Genomic DNA, 21,947 nt, shown 5'->3' with positions numbered 1-21,947 from the left:
GAGGCTCTGCTTCCACTAGTATGTTTTTGGTACCTTTAGTGAAAATTAGTTGACTAGTTACTTTGTATGCAGATGTGTGGGTTTATTAGTTGACTAGTTATTTTGTATGCAGATGTGTGGGTTTATTTTTGGGTCCTATTCTGTTACATTGGCCTCTATGTCTAGTTTATTGTTTTGTTTTGTTTTGAACCAGGGATTGAACCTAGGGGTGCTTTATACACTGAGGGGTGTATCTCCAGCCCTTTTTGATTCTCTTATTTTGAGACAGGGTCTTGCTAAATTGTTGAGGATCTCACTAAACAGCTAAGGCTGGCCTCAAACTTGCAATCCTCCTGTCTCAGTTTCCTGAGTCACTGGAATTGCAGGCATACACCACTGAATGTGTCTGTTTTAATGAATTTCCCCAACAAAGTAGTTACTTCATTTTCTATTTGGAAAACACTGCATCCTTCCTAGCAGCTCCATGTTCCAGCTCATGAGAGAGTCCAGGTTGCCCCATTATAAATTGAAAACATTTTTCCCCTTGGGAAACTTCTTAAAGTTTAAACTGGGTCACCCAAGGCAAATACTGAAATAAACTACTAGTGTCATTTTTCAAAATATGTAGTAAGTGTATGAAACATTGCAATGCCAACTGTAATGTTAATGATTGCAATTCTAATGAAAAGTTAATTATGCCATTCAGCAATAAATTTAGAAACAATTATTTTAAAGTGTTATTGGGCTTTAACTTATTGCAATCATATTGAGGTTATGAATAAAACAGCAATAAATTTGCAAAATAGGATCATAAACATTTGGATACATAACTTAGTTGGATGTGGAACATCTTAGTCATACAAGTGATAGTAAATTGATACCCTGATCTAATTATTTTATGTAAGATGGTACATAAACATCATTTGGTCTAGTTAAATAAGTTTTTCAAATAATTTAGAATTAATATAAATCATTCAAGAGATTACTAGAAAGTAATCTCATCTCATCATAGATAACTTATAATTTTAGGTCAGATCATTGTATTTAATTTATATGGTGTTAAGTCAGTACACTAGAATAATGTACATCCAAGAAATTTCATCTGTGTATCTACTTATTTTTTCCAGAACTTAAAAAATAAAATATGGCAATTTCTGTCAATAATCATAATAACACCACAATTTGGTAGCCCACCAGATTATAGGAGTACAACAGAACAATAATCACAACCCACACTTCTAAAGTTTTTAGATTGTACCAGGGACTGATAAAAGCATTTTACATGAATTAACTCACCTACATACTTTGTTGTTATTCCCATGACATAAGTGGGGGGGAAAAAAAGAAAAGAAAAAATAGACAGGGAGGGACACGGAGGGTGAGCAACTTGACTGGAGTCACACAATGGAGCCTGCATGCAAATCAAAGCTGACAGGGATCCAACCTCAGTCAGTTCTGCCTGTCTTGGAGTCATTTGGACTTAGTCTGATTCTTTGTTCTGTTGCTCACAAATTCCATGAACTCAGGCAGATGCTTACATGCCCTGCTCCCTACTTAACTCATTTGCAAAGTGGTAGTTAATAGTAACCATAACAACAACAATAACACCTCTCTGGCAATACTGCTAAGGGTAATAAATGAGACATGATATTTAAGATGTCAATTTTCAAGCAGCAATGATCAGCATGTGCCCACTTATTCCTCTCACTATTTACTATTTATCATTATTATCTTCCCAAAGTCCTCATGCTGATATTTTATCAATAATTTTCAGTCTTACTGTTCATAATTTTTCAATATTCAGAAGTTATTCCATTCCTACAGGGCATATCAGAAACAGGTCATAGTTCCTTGGTTTCTAAAGACATCATTAATAACAAAACATCACCAATCTGTAACCGTTGTTATTATTAACCGGGCAACAGGGGATTGAATAAAAAGACTAATTTAATATAAAATAATGTAATACTTAAATTCTACACACACACACACACACACACACACACACACACACACATATTGCAAAAGGCATCTTAATTTTAGTGATGAAACTCATTAATTGACTTGAATTTTTTTCTAGATACCTGAGTTATTTATTTAAATAAGAAGGTATTTTTCTTTCCAATGGCTATGAATCATTTGTTGTTTTCTATCTCATTTTATTGCATCAAAATAATACTAAATAATAATATTGGCAAATGGTTAATTCTCCTTAAAATACATGAAAATGCACAATGTAGACTGTTTAATATAGTTATCTTTTTCCACATTAAAATTTTACATCACAAGGGCATACTATCTCACTGAAATCACACTGTATCCACTAATATAATGAATTTCAATACTCTGAATATATGCCTATTGTGTAGAATGCCATAAAATTCACAAATATTCTATGTATGTGTCAGAATTTTTTGATTTGAAAGAACAGAAGAAAATGAAAACCCTCAAGCTTATGCAAAGAACCTGTACATTAACTTAGAAATCCAAACACTATAGGTTTAAGTAAAGGAACATTGAGATCTAGGGGTTCAAACTCACCAATCGATCATCCATCTGTCTTCTTTGGGGGAGGGCACCAGGGATTGAACTCAGAGGCACTTAACACTGAGCCAGATCCCATCTTTGGCCCTGTTTTGTATTTTATTTAGAGACAGGGTCTCACCAAGTTGCTTAGCACCTCACCATTGCTGAGGCTGGCTTTGAACTCATGATCCTCCTGGCTCAGCCTCCCAAAACTGCTGGGATTATAGGCAAGTGTCACCACACCCAACCATCCATCTCTTTTTTTATTTCTCATTTTTGCTTGCCTCTATTTGGAGGCAGGATGGTCTCTAGAAACTGCAGGCCAGAGCTCTTATAAGCTAACATTTTAGTTATCCTCTATTTTATATCAAATATATACTCTATATTTTGGTCCCTTTCTCAGAATTATTTGGTATTTTATGTTTCAATAAATCCAATTTAGAAAGAGTTACTTTCTCTTTCTAAAAAATAACTTTTGTCTCATAGATCCTGCCTTTAAGTCCATATTTATAAGAATAAAAAAGTTCATACATGTAATAAAACATCCTACTCATTAGGAGAATGTCTTCCCAGTGGCTCGGGAGGCAGAGCCAGGAGGATTGTGAGTTCAAAGCCAGCCTCAGAAAAAGTGAGGTGCCAAGCAACTCAGTGGAACCCTGTCTCTAAATAAAATACAAAATAGGGCTGGGAATGTGACTCAGTGGCCAAGTGCCCCTGAGTTCGTGCCCATGAGTTCAATCCCAAGAACCAAAAAAAAAAAAAAAAAAAAAAAAATGCTGATTTTTGCTGATTTCAATTTTTGGTTTTTAATTTAGTAATATATAATATTTGTGGGAAGTATCAAAGAAGGGGCACAAGATTTGGAATACAAACCTTGGCTGGCATTTGGAATCTGATTTCTTTCAAAAGAACTTCAACCATTGTGAAACTCAATGTATCTGCATAAATAAAAATCAATTGAATTGATTTTGACAGACTTGCTCTACTGCTTTCAATTCAAAACTCAATTACTCATAGTGTTCCAGAAAGGGATAATTATAGTAGTCTACAGAAAACAGTTTTGTTAATTTTGCAAAAGGCTTGCATTGCATGAGTTCTTGGTGAAATGAAAATGTTTTAATGTACTCATTTATAATACAAATTTATAATATCATACTCTGCAAAGGCTAAGAATCCAGTCTTCTACGGAGGTGAGAAGAATTTAAAGGGACAATTATCAGTACTAATACTTCTGTACTTTTTCTTTACGCATTTGAATCATGTACAGTTTCTGTTTAAATGGCTCTGAGGAATGTTCTGCAGTTAATCTTAAGAATTTTACAATATTCCAGTAAATCCAAAGGAAGGAACTAAATATAAGATCTGCAAGCTAGTTTCTTCTGCTTAGGGAAAACCCATGAAAAAGAAAGAAGGAAGATGACCCAGGTTTATCAACTTTATGAATACACTATTGACACACAGTAGATTCCTTTTGTATTTAACACTTTTAGCATAATAGCCATGTTTGTTTAAAATTGCTCCTAGTTTAACTGGGTACAGATGGAACATGCCTGTAATCAGTAACTCTGGAAGATGAGAAAGGAAGATTGCAAGTTCAAGGTCAGCCTTCACAACTTAAAGAGACCTTGTCTCACAGTAAAAAGAAAAACTAAAAAAGTTTTTTTAAGGGTTTTTTTTTAAAGGATGTAGTTCAATAAAAGAATGACCCCCAGTTCAATCCCCAGTACCACACACACAAAAAAAGTTTGCTCCTTAGTCAAAAAGAAATCAACAACAAAGTTGAAATCACTAGATTTATTGGGCATAGTTCTCAAAAACTATGCAACTGTCTGAATATAAAATGGGAAGGATTCACAAGCTAAATGGGCTTTTTTCTTTGTGAGATCCTGATATGTTAACCTGAGCCAGAACATGTCCAGTGAAAAATGAAAGAACCTGAGAAGTCTCATTAAAGATCTTTAATCATCTGGGGAATATTTATTTATTCTTCATTTGAAACTTATTTACTAGATGTGGGATTCTATGTTGACAGAATTTTTTTTTTTCATTTAGAACTTTGAATATTTCATTGCAAAGTCTTGGGTTTCCAAGTTTTGTGATGGTAGGTCAACTGTTAATCTTTGTTTAGATTCTCTTGTACATTGAGTTTTTTTTTCTATTATTGCTTTCAAAATCTCTTTGTCTTTCTACAGACTAAAATTTCTCTAAATATGGATTTCATTGTGTCAGAGGGAACTTGGTATTTGCTAAGCTTCTTGGAGTTGTTATTTAATTGTTTTAACAAGTTTGAGAAGCTCCCACCCACATATCTTTAAATATTTTTTTTTCTCTTTCCTCTTTTTCTAGGATTTTTATTACATAAATATTTTTACGTCTTTGAGGTTCTGTTCATTTTTACTCATCATTTTCATTCATTCTTTTGATAGACTATTCTCTAATAACTTACTCTTGAATTTGAGGTTTCTTTCTTCTGCTAGCTAAACCCTTTTGTTTAGTCCCTAACATGATAGTTTTAATTGCATTTTTATATTATCCAAATATACTGCAAATATACTGAGCCTACAATGAGGAATCAGTCCCAGGCCCTACTTCTTGTAAGTCAGAATCATTGAATATTTTAATGAGGATAAAGGAAACTGAAAGATTATATAATGCAATATTCTCATTTTCTAGATGAAGAAAACACCAGGTCCAGGAATGTGTTTATCTAACAGTTATACAGCTTAGAATTTGTAGAAGCTAAATCCAAATTCACTGGTTCTTAATACTTGGGGGCAGGGCTTCCTAATGTACCTTAGTAGCCACCACACTCACACAAATCACTAGCACAAAATAGAATAAAGTTTGAAATATATTGTGTTCACATTACATACAATTCATCTTCTCATTTAACAAAAACTTTCTCAGTGCCTACCATGTGTTAGCAATTTACAGGAAAACAACAGCAAATATTCGAACGTTTATAAGTCTGTGAAGTATTGTCTGAAGAACTCTTCCTGTTCCCACAAATGATGGCATCTCTCCCATTTTAGGTGAAGAAACTGAACCACAGAGAGGCTAATAATAACATTGAGTAGCATGAATTTGGAGCTCAAAAGCTGGAGTCAAAAACTGTTGTGTTCATTTAATCCTCATAACAACCTTCTGAAGTAGGTATTGCTGATTTTTTTTCACTTAACAACTGAGGATCTAGATCACAGACAATTTAAATAACTGGCACAAGATCAGACAGATAGGCCATGGCAGAGGTGCCATTTGAACCATAAAATCTAGTTCCTAAATTTGCTGTGCCATCACCACCACACCACAATGCCTGTTACAAGGCTGGTGACTTGTGGGAAACTGTGGCAGTATGAAGGCCCCCTTCAAGTCTCAATTCTTGCAATTAAGTCAGAAAAATTTCAGACATGTTATTCAGAGGAACAGGAATGAGTTTGTTAAAAGAGATGGTAAAGGGGGAAAGGAGACATTCTCTAGAGGAGAGTGGATCCTCTCAGAAAAGAGAGGAACTGCATACTTAACTTGCAGTCCAGTTTTATTGGAGATTTCAGAGAAGTTTCCAGAGCATCCTGCCCAATCCACCTCTTACCTTTTGACTGACAGCAGGATGACATAGATTTTCAGCTCCCCACTGCTATGACCATTCTGGATCACTTTGGCCCATGCTAACTTGTTCTAATTAGAACCTGTTCTTACAGATTTTATGGTGGGGGGAATTATTCTTATCTTCCTGAATTCCAGAGTCTGTTCTGTGAAAGGGTCACAGTAGTCCCCCCTTCAGGGTAACTTGTCATCTTCTTACTGACATTATTTCGGCCCTGCATTTCTCCTGCTGATAATGGGGAGTTTGGTAAGAAATGTGGCATATCCATTTAAGCCAGGCAGGGCTACAAGTAAACTGATTCTTGGAAAAGAAAGACTGTGGGCATCAGCATAGTAGACCCATTTTATATAATCATTCTCTTAATCTTGTCTTCCCACCACTCACATCTGTCCATCTCCTATTAGTGGTGCACTACACCAAGGCAATCGCTGTCAGTGTGATAAGTGCCACAAAAGCCTTGAGGTCACGCAATTATTTTCCCCAAACTGCTCTAACAAAGTATCATAAACTTTGTAGCTCAAAACTATAGAAATCTATTTTCTCATAGTTCTGAAGGCTAGAGGTCTGAAATCAGTGTCATCAGTGTTCAGTTTTATCAGATAGACAAGAACAAGTCTTGACAAGGTAGTGAAAAAATCAGAAGTCTCATATATTGCTGGCGGGAATATAAAATTGTGCAAGTGCATTGGAAACAGTTCAGCATTTTCTTAAAATGTTAAACAATTCTATATAACTGTTTCAGTCAGATTTTCCCCACTGTGACTGAAAGACCTGATAAGAACTATTTCAGAGGAGGAAAAGTATATTTGTCATTCATGGTTTCATAGGTCTACTCCATGTCTCTGTGTCCAAGATCAGGCAGAAATCATGGTGGAAGTGTATGGCAGAGGAAAGCAGCTCATGGCACGACAATCAGGAAGCAGAGAAAAACTAAACTCAGCTCACCAGGGACAAAATATATATCTCAAAGGCACACTTCCAGTGATCCACGTCCTTCAGCCAACCCCCGTCTTACCTACAATTACTGCCCTGTTAATCCCTATTAGTGGATTAATTCCCTCATTGATTTAAGATTCTCATAACCCAATCATTTGACCTCTAAACTTTCTTGCATTGTCTCTCACATAAGCTTTTGTGGGATACCTCATATCTAAAACATAGCAATTACTTAGAAACTTCACTCCTCAATTTATACCCAAAAGAAACAATACAAAACCTAGTACACAAATGTTTATAATAGTACTATTCATAATAGCCCAAAATACAAAGATTCCAAACAATTGTCAATTGATGAAAATGTAGCTTGACCATACAGAATGAAATTCATTTTGGAAGTGAATTCAGCAAAGTGGAAGGATATAAAATCAACACCCATAAATCAAAGGCATTTCTGTGTATCAGTGACAAATCCTCTGAAAAAGAATTGAGGAAAACTAACCCATTCACAATATCCTCAAAAAAAAAATACTTGGAAATCAACTTAACAAAAGAGGTGAAAGATCTATACAATGAAAACTACAGAACCCTAAAGAGAGAAATAGAAGAAGACCTTAGATGATGGAAAGATCTACCTTGCTCATGGATAGACAGAATGAATATTATTAAAATGACCATACTACCAAAAGCACTATACAGATTCAATGCAATTCCCATCAAAATCCCAATGGCATTCCTCATAAAGATAGAAAAAGCAATCATGAAATTCACCTGGAAAAATAAGAGACCCAGAATAGCTAAAGCAATTCTAAGCAGGAAGAGTGAAACAGGTGGTATTGCTATACCAGACCTTAAACTATACTACAGAGCAACAGTAACAAAAACAACATGGTACTGGCACCAAAACAGGCTGGTAGACCAATGGTACAGAATAGAGGACACAGAGACTAACCCACAAATATACAACTATCTTATATTCGACAAAAGTGCCAAAAGCATGCACTGGAGAAAGGATAGCATCTTTAACAAATGAAGCTGGGAAAGCTGGAAATCCATATGCAACAAAATGAAATCGAATCTCTATCTCTCACCATGCACAAAAGTTAACTCAAAATGGATCAAGGATCTAGGAATTAAACCAGAAACTCTGCATCTAATAGAAGAAAAATAGGCCCTAATCTTCATCATGTGGGGCTGGGCCCCAACTTCCTTAATAAGACTCCTATAGTGCAAGAATTAAAACCAAGAATCAACAAATGGGATGGATTCAAACTAAAAAGTTTTTTTTCTCAGCAAAAGAAACAATCTGTGAGGTGAACAGGGAGCCTACATCCTGGGAACAAATTTTTACCCCTCACACATCAGATAGAGCTCTAATCTCTGGGGTAAGGAGCTCCACAAGATAAGCACCAAAAAAAAAAAAAAAAAAAAACCCACAAATAATCAAATCAATAAATGGGCCAAGGACCTGAACAGACACTTCTCAGAAGAGGTTATACAATCAATCAACAAATATACAAAAAAATGCTCATCATCTCTAGCAATCAGAGAAATGCAAATCAAAACTACTCTAAGATAACATCTCACCCCAGTAAGAATGGCAGACATTATGAAGACAACCAACAACAAGTGTTTACGAGGATGCAGGGAAAAAGGTACATTCATACACTGCTGGTGGGACTGTAAATTAGTGCAGCCAATTTGGAAAGCAGTATGGAGATTCCTTGGAAAGCTGGAAATGGAACCACCTTTTGGCCCAGCTATTCCTCTTCTCGGACTATACCCAAAAGACCTAAAAACAGCATTTCTACAGGGACACAGCCACATCAATGTTTATAGCAGCATAGTTCACAATAGCTAAACTGTGGAGCCAACCTAGATGTCCTTCAGCGGATGAATGGATAAAAAAAAATGTGGCATTTATACACAATGGAATACTACTCAGCACTAAAAAAAAATAAGATCATGGCATTTGAAGGGAAATGGATGGCATTAGAGCAGATTGTGCTAAGTGAAGTTAGCCATTCCCAAAAAATCAAATGCCGAATGTTTTCTCTGATATAAGGGAGGGGACTCAAAGTGGGGTAGGAAGGGAGAGCATGGGAGGAAAATTACCTCTAGACAGAGAATAAGGGAGGGAGGGCAAGGGAGGGGGAAGGGGAATAGCTAGGATGGTGGAAGAAGAGGGTCATCATTATACAAAATACATGTATGAAGATGTGAATTTGGTGTCAACATACGTTATATACAAACAGAGTTATGATAAATGGTGGTATAAAGGTATATTAAGAATTGTATGCAAAAAAAAATAAGAGAGCTCATGTATAATGGCATAATTTGGTGTAAACATACTTTATATACAGAGTCACAAAAAATTGTTCTGTGAATGGATAATTATGAATGTAATGCACTCCACTATTTTCATGTATATAAGAAATAAATTAAAAAAGAAATAATTTTAAAAAAGAAAGAAAAAAAAAAGAAATTCATTTTGGCCCTTATAAGAAAAATGAAGTGCTGGTACATGCTACAACATGGGTAAGCTGTGAAAACAGTATGTTAAGTGAAGAAAGCCAGTCAAAAAGATTTTATATTTTCTTTTTATGTAAAATGTCTAGAATAGTCATTTCAAATCCATAGAAACTCAAAGTAAATTAGTGGTTAGGATAATGGTTGAAGAAGAAATTCGAATTGAGTATTGATAGGTATGGGAGTTTCATTATAGGCATGACAGAAAGGCTTTGCAATTAGATTGTAGTGAGATTGAACAACTCTGTAAATAAACCACAAACCACTGAATTAAATACTTTAAATGTGTATATGGTATAATGTCTCAAAAAATTCTTAAGAAAAATTTAGGCAAAATGTTATGTGAGAGGCTGAGGTTGTGGCTCAGTGATAGAGCACTTGCCTAGCATGTGTGAGGCACTGGGTTTGATTCTTAGCACTGCATATAAATAAATACAATAAAGGTCCATTGGCAACTAAATAAAATGCTATGTGAGTACAGACTGTATTTATTCTAACAAAGATGCCAAATAAATAGGAAGAAATTTAACAGTCTGTCAAAAAAAATTTTACGGTTGCTTGCTTACCAAACTTTGAAAATTCTTATATCAAGGAAAAAAATGAAAGCTAGGATGTTCTTAATGAGGGAGGAAAAGTAGTGACTCTTATTTCACACTAAAGGCTGAGCCCTCTTCTCAAGAATTCGTTGAGAGGTCTGCAAAGATGTGAAAAGACTATAAACCCTTTGAGGACAGGGACCACGTCCTCCTCACCTCAGGGTACCAGGGCTCTCATTATTAGTACCTGCTCCACAAAGACATCTATTAAGTATGTTTTCACTGAACTAACCTGAACTCAGAATTTATTTTCCAATTTTATAGATGCCATCAAGCACTAAAAAGCAATAAAAAGTAAAAAAGTAAATTTTTAAGAATAATGAATCTATTTATAGCTCAATTAAAAGTATATTTTTATTTTTTATATATTAAAAATAAAAGGCACTAATGTAGGTTTAAGCTTTCCTTTTTCTTTTTTTTTTTTAATCAATTACTTTAATTGTTTAGAAACAAAACAAGGTTTGTGTATTTGCAGAGGGCGAAAGAGTCAAAAATTAGAATGCAAAAGTTGGTTCATGGTGTTTGTTAAACATTCCAGACACTGATCAAGAGCTCAGAAAAGAAGAATCAAGCTTGCCAAATAAGTTTTCCTCATGGCTCAGTTCTTTGGATTTACAGAGGGGTGTGCTAATTCTGCCTGCATGTCTGGAGCAAATGAGTGTCATTAATCCTTTTAACCCATTAGGTTCTTTATCAGAATGATGCTACTTTCCTGGAGGAAGTCAGCTCTTTCTTCTAAATCAGAAGTCTAGTTGAGGGGAAATCAGCCTTTGATTGCCCAAAAAGACACAGAAAGTTTCAATTGTGCTCCCTCCACCTCAGGCCAGTCTTCCTTTCTAGCTGAATCAGCTTGTGGGGTGTCACTGAGAGCCACACTTACCACTTCAGCATCGACCATGAACAGCACCAAGAAAAACACCTAATCCTGCTCAGATTTGGAAGCTGAGAAATAAATCAGACAAGAAATCATGGTTTGAAGTAAAATTGAATTTCTGATTGGTGAAATGTATTAGAACGTGATGTGCCAGCAGCACTGAATAATGCTAGAGTGCTACCTCAATTTATTCTTAGTGGATCCTGAATTTTATCCATTAGTGTAAGACATTCTCCAGAAACATGCTCAACCACAGCTTATTTGACTTCTAGCATATTGACTGAAACCTGGAGACACATTTAAGGGGAATTTTAGTTTAAAGTAAAGACAGCCATCAGAGAAGGTGATTAGAATGAATTGGAAATTAAGGAGAATAAATGAACTAAAAAACTGAGGTGGAGAATATAGACATAGATCCAAATGCTGGGCAGAAAAGAGAAAATGATAGAGAATCACACTGCAAAGATAAGGGTTTGGATATGGTTTGTATTTGCCAAGGAAGAGTGGATCCTCAGTGTGGTGGTGTGGAAGTTTCACAAATAGGACCCAATGGAAGTAATTAGATAATTGAAGGTGCCACTTTTGGAAAGAATTGATGTCATTTTTGTGGAGCCCTTGTTAGTTCTTGTTATAAAAGGAGCAAGACTGGACCCCCCTTTCGCTGTCTTTCTGCCTCAATATGTGATCTCTCTCTTTTGCATGTGTTCCCAACATGATGCCATTTGCTGGGAGGTAATGCAACTAGAGGAGCAGGCACCAGAGCCATGCTATCTGGACTCTCAGCCTTCCAAACTGTAAGATAAATAAGCCTTTCTTCTTTATGAGCCACCCAGCCTCAGGTATATTTCATTATAGTAACTGAAAACTGAAATGATTACAAAAGACAAAATAGAAATGGGGAAAAAAAGAGAGAGGTCAAGGAGAGATTATATTGCCATAGGTCTCTAAATCCATAGTGTGACTTGCTTAATATTCTAAGGACTAATTATTGCTATTTTTTGGAGAACTCACTGAGTTCTCCATTGTTTCCCTTTAGAAACAATGCACTAAAGGGAATGCAGAATTGCTGTTCAGTTTGTAGAATGATCTCCAGAGAACAGGGCTCTTAGAGGCTCATTCAGTATCTCCTCATGAAGAGTACAATAAGGCTGATACTAAAAAGGATTATATGATGAAATTTTTGTAGGAAATAATTTAAGGATACTAGAAAATAAAGGCTCAAGTCCAATAAAATTGTAGAAATTAAATAGTTGAAAGGGAGAGGAGACAAATTATTTAAAAGGGGGCTAACAGGGATGAAAGAAAATTAAGTTGAAATAAGTAGGTTTGGAGCAATGCAGCTCAGAGGAAAAGTCACGGGTTACAGAATAACATTATACGTTTGGATGATTTGAAGAAATATTAATTCTTGCCATTATTGCATTGTCAATATCATATCTAAATAAATACTAAGTGAAAAATATTAAACGCAATGCCAGTTGGATAATACATATTCAAAAAAAATGCTTGTGATATTTTCAGAACTTGTCATCTGCTGAAATTTAGGTAAACCAAAAAAATTTGCAGAAAAAATAATATTGTCCTTTAACAATTCAAAGTTAATGTCAAAATACTGAGATTTACAGGAAAATGTGTAGTTGCATGTATTTGCATTAAAAAATAATTTCTCCAAAAGTATATAACTTTCCTTATGTTCAAATGGATAAGTAAATACCTTAAATAAAGTGTTAAGTTTATGTATTGCTTAACACTTTCCAAGTCTGATGCTATTTTTCTTGGTTGACATAAATCTTTGTGGAAGAAATAACACAGGAATCTGTAGTTCCTCTCAACAAAAAGTAGAGAAATATTCTTATTTAAGGTGGTAAGTTTAATAAGAGGTAGGAAGAGAATCATATTGAAATTCCATTATTTTTATTTGTTCAGATTTAGTGTTTTGCCTTTTTATCTTTAATACAGAGCTCTCCCCATTAAATTGCTGCTATATTTTATTTCTATAACAACAATTATTTACATGGATATGAGTGAAAATTTTTAGAATTTTAGTGATAAAATTTAATTTAACACTCAATTTAGGATTCAATGAAACATTACTTTTTCCAGTGATGTCTTCAGTGTGATTTGGGTGACTGCATTAGGAATAAAAATATGCCACCATTATGGCAACAATTTGATTGTAAATTTGCTAACATTGCACTGAAAAGAAACAACTGGGCGTGTATGTCACAGTCAAGACAAAAAATAATTAAGGCAAAATTTTAAGAAAATGGAGTGGTTCTTCTGGGGCTCAATATATGTAATATAAATATATATGTTGGTAATATCCTATTTTACATTCATGCTGTAGTCCCCACTTACTAAGTTATCATTTATGGTATAAGCTGCATAAAGAAATGAGTATGATATTATCACATACATGCATTTTGGCTTCTGTCAGGTTCAACACACCAGGATTATGGGATTTTTTTTTACTTTAAAATCCCCATTTTCACATTTTTCAACACTAGAAAAGCTAATTTAAAAAAAAAAGAGTAAGAAGAAGGAAAAACTTTTAATTTTATTTCATTTCTCTTCTTCCTATTTGAAAGTGATTAATGTATGCTTGGATTATTCACATATGCCATGGTTTGTCCATAACACAGCTCGGCTCTTGTGTCAGATTACTCAGAAGCATATGTTAGTGATGTGTTCCTTGGCTAGAAATCACATTTTTCTACGGTGCAAGAAACACTTGTTTTTTAAAAAATAACACCTAAAAATTGATTCATACTACTTTTATTTTAATAGCATTTGTACTGAGAATTCTTAGAGATCTTAAGAAAAAAAGTTTCCTCCAAAAATGAAAATGTAAATTATTTAATGGAGTAGAAAGATTAAAAAAAAATACTTTAAAAAGTCAGATTATCCACCAGTCAAGCTAAACATCATGACTCATTTGTTATTATGATCATCCATTAATCCATGTGCCTTTTATCACAAATGTTTGTATCAGCTATTTCTGCAGAGAAAGTTGCCCCAAAATGTAGCATTTTTAAATTATAAAAAATATTTTATTAGTTCACACAGTTCCTCAGGGTTAGGAGTTTGGAAGTGTCTTAGCCAGAGGATGGTGGATCTGTCTCTCATGAGGTTGCAGTCACAGTGAGACAGGTTTCAGTAATCTAAAAATTTGATTAAGACTAGATGAGCCATTTCTAAGATTCCTCTTAATTTTGTGAACAAGAGGCTTCAGTTCCACAGTTCTCCAAAGTACTGCTTCATGTGGCAGGCTTGCTTCCCTCAAAATTGATGGAGAGAGAGAAGGGGTGGGGAGGGAGGGCGAGGGAGGGAGAAAGAAAAGGCAAAGTCATGTTACCTTTTATGACTTCATTTCTGACCTCATTTTATGGCCTTTCTTGATATTATTTATTCCTTCTTTTATTTGCTAGAGATAATCCACTAGAATAAACTTACACTCAGAAGAGTTAATTATTTAAAAGTGCAAATGCCAGGGCACAGGGTCACTGGGGGCCATCATGAAGGCTGCCTATCACCTACAAATAATTTAGCATTTATGATGGCTTGGAAATACTTGAGGGTGTCCGCCAAGGATTCCTATGTTGAAATGTAAGCCTCATTATGAGGTAATGAGGGAATGGTCACAATCTTGCTATGGTGTTCAGACGTAGGGTTTTTGAAAGCTGATTAGGATTACACAGGGTTATCAGAGTAGAGCTACCATGATTGAATTTTGATAGCTTTACAAGAAGAATGAGAGGGACCAGAAAAGAAATACACACTCTCTGTTTCTTGCTATATGAAGGCTGTACTTCTTCAAGCTGTCAGCTGAAAGATCATCACAAAATTCAACCCCTTGATCTTGGATCTTCAGAACTATAAGTGAAAATAAACCTCTTTTCTTTATATAGTTAGTTTGCCTTGGGTATTTTATCATAGTAATACAAAATGGGCTAATTACAGGATTGTAAAGAATTAACACATTAAACATGACAACCTGTTTACCAAACACAAGAAGCATTGTCATTAACTATGCCACTAAAAGACTCTTGTTATGCATAAGTAGATGAAAAACAGTGTTGGTGTAAGGAAAGATCAGTATGCAATTTCTTTGGCAAATAATAAAAATAACGCTTGAAAGGAAAGTGACCACAACACTCAAGACCAAGAGTCTTTATTGCAGCAGTGCAACAGAGGAGAAAAGAGAGAAAAAGAAGGAGAGAGAGAGAGAGAGAGAGCGCAAGAGAGAGACAGAGAAAGCAAGAGAGAGAGGGGCCCGGCAGGAGGGAGTTTTTATAGTCCAAATCTAATGGAGTCTCTGGGTCTGAAGCTGCTTTGTTGGCACAAGAGGGGGTTAAGTGTTCTGCCTTGAGCAGGGGGTTGAGTGTTCAGCCTTGAGCAGGGCGTGAAGCGCTCAGCTGTGGGGGGCGGGGGCTTGGGCGTTTGGGCTTGAAGCAAATAGTTGATAAAGAACCAGACAAAGATATGTCAAGAGCTTTATAATGTTTTTAACAACCAATAAAAAAAAAATTAAAAAAAAAAAGAAGGAAATAGAAAAAATTATATTGTTATAGTGTGTGCATGTACAAATATTTAACAATGAATCCCATTATGTATGAATTATGTATAATAAGATATATAATATAATTATACATAATTATCTTGTGTATAATTATAATGTACCAATAAAGATTCCCTCCATAGAAAAAAAAAAAAAAAAAGAACCAGACAAAGGGTTTGAGTGGCCTGGTCATCCTGCAGCTAACTTTGTTTGGCATGCCCTGCAGACAGCTTACTCAGCCTGTCCTGCAATGCTTCCTTTGAAAGAGAAGGTTATATGGTATTTCTCTAAATATTTCTGTTTTCAAGATTATTTGGTAATATTTCATTCCTTTGTTCAAGCCCACCCTTCATGTAAATAGAGATAAATGTAAGAAAACATAGACATAATGACTTTTTCTTATTTAAAAAAACCAAAAAACTGATTTGAGCAAACAAGGGAAAAATCATTCCTGACTCCATGCTAGAATCATGGCAAATCAGAACTTTGTGTGCAGGTCTGTATAATTTGATTACCAAAACTGAAAACAAGCTATTGCACAAATAAGAATATAGGGTATACTTTGGGGGCTAACAAATGTCTTGTTTGCCATATTTTGTCCTTTTTGAGAGAAGCCACAAAGCAGCCCCTCAGAGTTGTGTGCTTTAGCCCAGTTGCATTTCCAGTTGTCTCTTGCACTCTGCAGCTGTTGAAATCTCAAGAGGATCCCTCAAAGCCAGCCTCAGCAAAAGCGAGGCACTAAGCAACTCTTTCTCTAAACAAAATACAAAATAGGGCTGGGGGTGTGGCTCAGTGGTCCTCCTGAATTCAAACCCTGGAATAAAAAAAAAAAAAAATTACTGAGAGACAACTTAATCACTTAATATCACCTAGATTGTCATTGTATGGCAACTAAAAACATTTTCCAGGACAAAGAAGCCAAATAATTACCCACTTCAAAAGAGCATGGCTGCTTCTAAACATTAGTGAGCTCCACACAAGTACCTTGCTTACTGAACATCTGCTGCTATAATTTGGATCTGGAATGTCTCCCACATAACTGTGTGTTAAGGACCTGATCCCCAACTTGGTGCTATTGAAAGGGGGCAGAACCTTTAAGAGGTGGGGCCTAGTAGGAGGTTTTAGAGGTGTTGAAGGTGTTCCCTCAAAGAGCATTATGAGGTGCCTCTCTTTTTCTTTTTCTTTCTTTCCTTCTCAGCTATGAGGTAAGCAGATTGGGTCCACCATGCACTCCCAGCTGTGATGTTCTGGTCTCACCAAGGGCTAAAAGCAATAGGAACTACAAAGAAAAGACTGAAACCATGAGACATAATGAACCTTTCCTCTTTTTAAGGTGATGTATCTTAAGGATTTGTTATAATAACAAAAAACTGGCAAACACATTTGCACTGTGACCAAAAAGTATTTCTATCTCTGAAAAAGACTTCCAAGATAGTTTCTCGGTTCCATATGTTTTAAAATAAATAATTTAAATAAGCCCTGCTGCACAATAATTTTAAGCATATTTTGTTCTTTTTAATTACACAATCCATGCTTGAATCTTATAAATATTTGAACATTAAAACATGAACATTCCAAAATTAAAAGGGGACCTTTACCCTCTGCCTTACTACCATCCTGCTTTCCAAAGGTTGAAGAACCTTGTCTTGTGTTTTGTGTGCATTTTTGCAGCCACATTCCTGTGCTTTCATATATCATGTAAATATGCACACACACTATTGTTGGATGTTCCCCAAAGCATCCTCAGGTTTAATAATTTTCTAGAACATAGCAAAGCTGTTAAACATTGTGTTACTATTCATTACAGTGATAGGATAAAAGATAAAATCAGCAAAGGTAAAAGAAAAAATAGGGAGGTCAGACCTATTGCTAAAAAGCAAGTTTGTAGTGTCCTCTTCCTGTTGCATCTTAGAGATGGTGTTCAATTCTCCCAACAATAAAGTAGAAAAATAGGTATGAACTACAGTAGTACCTTTCATGTGTAGTTTTGCTGCCTGTGATTTTAGTCACAATAATAATGGCAAATCCCAGACAGAATCTGTTCATAGTTCTAAATTGCTATTAGGAGTGGCATGAATAATTTCACACCATATTTCTTGGTGTCGCCAAGAATATGAATCATCCCTTTGTCCAGTATATCCATACTACCTGTGCTACCTGCCCTATGGCAATTGAAGGAAAGATCACATTCACATAATTTTTAATTGCAGCATATTTTTATAATTGCTTCATCTTATTATTAGTTATTGCTATTCTCTTGCTGGGTCAGATTTGTATGTTAAACTTAATCATAGTTATGTATGTATAGCAAAAATCATAGTATAGATAAGGTTCAGTATTATCTGTCGCTTCAGGCATCCACTAAGGTCTTGGAATATACCCCCCACCGGTAAGAGGAGACTACACAGAATAAGGAGACGGTAGTGTATTGTCAAGCTGGAAAGCCTTGTTGTCTGGGTTTTTAACTGGATGTCTTTCACATATGCTTGGAGTGCCTTCATGGCTGAACTTAGTTACTCAGTCTCCAAATCCTGAGACATTTAGCACAAAGTCCTTAGGGAAACCATATTGTTAATATAGACTATTCTTGAATGGCCCAACTTCCTAATAAACAAATACATTCTTCCTAGGCAAGATATTCCAAGGGGTTAAAGATTTTCTTCCAGGAAACAAGAGAGAAAACTTTTCTTTGAAAGATACAGGGTTTGAGCAATTCAGGTTAGCTGAGTTGACCCTATCCTGCACATTTTCAGGCACACACACAAACATGCCACACTTCCATGTACATGACTATGTATTATATATATATATGTATATTTACATAGATGGTTTGCTGTTCTATAGGCATAATTTATTTAAATTTCCCATAATTCATTTAAATTTACATAATTTATTTAAATTTCCCCTGTTGACAGGAATTAGGAGGCCATTCTTCAGTTTTGCTCTTGTAAACATTTCTATAAATATATAAGCATCAGGATAATATAGTTAAAGATCATGAACTTCCAATGCTGAATATTTGTGTTCAAAACCAGTTTCTACTACTTTGTAATAGTACAGTTTTAAACAAATTCTTAAATTCTATATGACTCAATTTTCTCCTTCATAAGATAGGAACAATGAGATTGTGTTTTTTTCTTAAATTTGAATAACACCATTACTTAATAGGAATGCTCCAGAGTTTAAATTAAATAAGGCAGGTGAAAACAGTCACCAAGGAATGGATAGTTAACAAATACTGTTGGGTCTGAATTTATCATACTGTGAAAGGTCATTTTTGTTTACAAGCAATAATTGGGCCAGATTTAAGAATCAAATTTGGTTCCCAGTATTAGTCTCATGGGAAATAGCTTATCCATGTTTAATTAACAGCAGTTAAAAAAAAAAAATGTTTGTTCTCATCAGGTTATGATGGGTTTTTAAGTGCAAATTATGTCATAGCAAAGTTTATTATTCCTGTACTGAAAAAATTCACCTCCTAAATAAACCTTAGACCTCATAAGTTTACATAGATGTCTGCTATAAGCATCTAATGAGACAGTAATATAATCCTTATTAAATTTTTACTAACCACAAACCCTTTGATTTTAAGATAAACATACTTTGAATGCATAAATAGCAGAAACTACAGATTGTGACAGACATTAACCTCCACACCACTGGCATTTAAATTTCCTGAAGACTGGTGAAGCCCAGGAAGGCTAATGAAAGTAATTTTATTTCTGTAATAAAGATCAAGTCTCAAAGTTGAGGCTGTAACTAAATTTCCTTTTAGTGTTCTTAAATTGAATCTTTCTCCTCTCGAATCCCATGAGCTGTAACATTTCCACAATTGTCCTCAGGCTCCAGGCAAGTTCTCTTTCTACTAAATTCCTTGATAAGAACTAGATATTTCTTCAAAAACTCTGGCTACTGAGAGAATTTTTCAGGAAAAGTCACCAACAAGAATGCAATGTACATATGTACATAACCCAAGGCAGATGTCCCATTTTTCAGTAGCTAATGTTTGTGCTAAATGTACTCAGATGATTATAATAAAACAGATATGTTTTAATTGATAAACATTTATTATTAAAAGCCAGAAGGTCAACGGCTTTTTGATTTAAGGTGAAAAGAAATAGGATATTATGCAGATACACATAAGACAAAGTAGAAAACAAATTCCCATATAGTTCTGGATTAATTTCGAAACATTGGAAACTGAGTGAAAATATTTTGTGTGTTGATCTGCTAAGATTGAATGATAAGATTGAACTTTTTCTTTATTTGGGAAGAAGGGGAAATAATGGTTTGCTGAAGTGGGATCTAAAATGAATATTCTGTATTATTAAATTGACTGGAAATGTTCATCCGTAAATGTTGCTCTATAATGAGATTTTACACATTTTAACTCTGGAAAAGACTTTTTTTTTACACAGGTAGATCCTACAAAACATTAATATCTATATATTAGTGTATGATATTATAAGTGAGCATATTGATCCCCTAGAAATCATTTACAGAATTCTATTAGTTTCTTCTTTTGATATTCACATTTTATCTTGTCATAACATCAGAGATTAATCACTTTCCATTTGAGGTAAGGTGTAAGCTCCTCAATTGCTGTTCAGTGAAGTTTGAAATATTAAAATTTCCTTTGAATTTATATGAAAGTCTAAAAATGCTGTTTGAACCATAGCTGGAGATCAGAAATTATCACTGCAAATTTGAATGGGAATGGACATGATACATCTTATTTTAACTTTTGACGACATCAAAAGTATATAAAGTTCCTCCATTCTTCCCTTCCAAATGCATTCTGTTGTCATATATAACTAATTAGAACAAATTTTAAAAATTCAAAAATTTTTTTTAAAAAGTACATAAAGAGGCCGAGCACAGTGGCACCCGCCTGTAATCACAGCAGCTTAGGAGGCTATGACAGGAGAATCACAAGTTCAAAGCCAGCTTCAGTTGCAAGGCACTAAGCAACTCAGTGCGACCCTGTCTCTAAATAAAATAAAAAACAGGGCTGGGGATGTGGCTCAGTGGTGGAGTGCCTCTGAGTACAATCCTTGGTACTCCCCCCACTTCCCAAAAAACTACATAATGAATCTTAGGAAGTAGTCCCTTCTCTTCTACTATTTGGAAGAGATTGAGGATTGTTGTTAATTCTTGTTGTCATAAGTGTAATCATTAGGTTTGGGTCTTTTATCAAATGTTTTAGTTTGTGACTTCAATGTTTTTCATTATATGTCTACTCAAGTTTTGTACTTCTTCCTTAGTTTTAGTAGTTTATGTATTTTCAGAAATTTCTCAATTTCGTCTGGGTTATCTTGCCGCAGTCTGGCTGGGCACAAAATCACGAACCACTCAAGCAGGAACAAACTTTATTTTTTTGAAACTGCCGCCAATGTCCGGTACGCGCCCAGGAAGATTTCCGATCCACACACGCAGCCTCCTCCCGAACCGCCAGAGAGAGTTCCTCTCCCGGAACTCCCTACTACTGTACTTCCCCAACCAATGGGAACTCTCCAGGAGTCCCGTAGCAGGCCCGAGGTGAACAGCAGGAGTCCAATATCCATATAAATGCAAATCTTAACATAATCATATCATCTCAATGGCTAGCTGGCATCGCCTTTAGACCAAAAATGCCATGCATCATATACTTGTCTCTTAGCATCTCCCCCCTTCTGTTTAAGTAACAAGCAATCTGGCTAGGGACCGTGCCTGTTAGGTTTGTCCAATTCAACATATGGTTCTTACCCTTCATCGGAAAACTGACTTCTAGGCGTCAGCCTCCTGTCTTAGGTTGATACCACTGCAATTGGATCATACCCGTCACTGACTACCGGTCCAGCATATAGCCATACTTGTGGATAGGCCTGTGCACCAGTGGGGGGGTGAGGTTCTTTGCCTCACCTCTGTTGGTCCCCAAATTTGGCCTTGGTGCCGGTGGGGGGGTGAGGTTCTTTGTCTCACCTCTGTTGGCCCCCAAAATTAGACCACCACTAGTAGAAGGGAGGAGGATACAGAAATGCCACGACACCAAGTCAATTGACGGCTCCTAGGAAAAATTGCATCACTGGTGACACATCAGCAAAGATACGCTAGCACTACCATAATTCGCTGCATCAACAGATAGATCACAAAGCATACAAGTGATACATAGTCCAGGCAAGTTCTGTAAGCAGTTCAAAGCAGAGGAATCTATCAATATGTCCATATTCTCCCAAAATAAATCGACTCATTGATTGAGCATTACTTGTTGAGTTATAAATCATTGATGTATCAGTTTATACAGTTTGTTGCGATAACTCTCAAAGAAGTTGTAGTTTGGTTTCATCTTTGTCTTCACCGGCACTG

The sequence above is a fragment of the Marmota flaviventris genome, chromosome 16 (assembly GCF_047511675.1).
Source record: "Marmota flaviventris isolate mMarFla1 chromosome 16, mMarFla1.hap1, whole genome shotgun sequence".
Classification (NCBI taxonomy): Eukaryota; Metazoa; Chordata; class Mammalia; order Rodentia; family Sciuridae; genus Marmota; species Marmota flaviventris.
Note: the sequence above shows the minus strand (reverse complement) of the source record.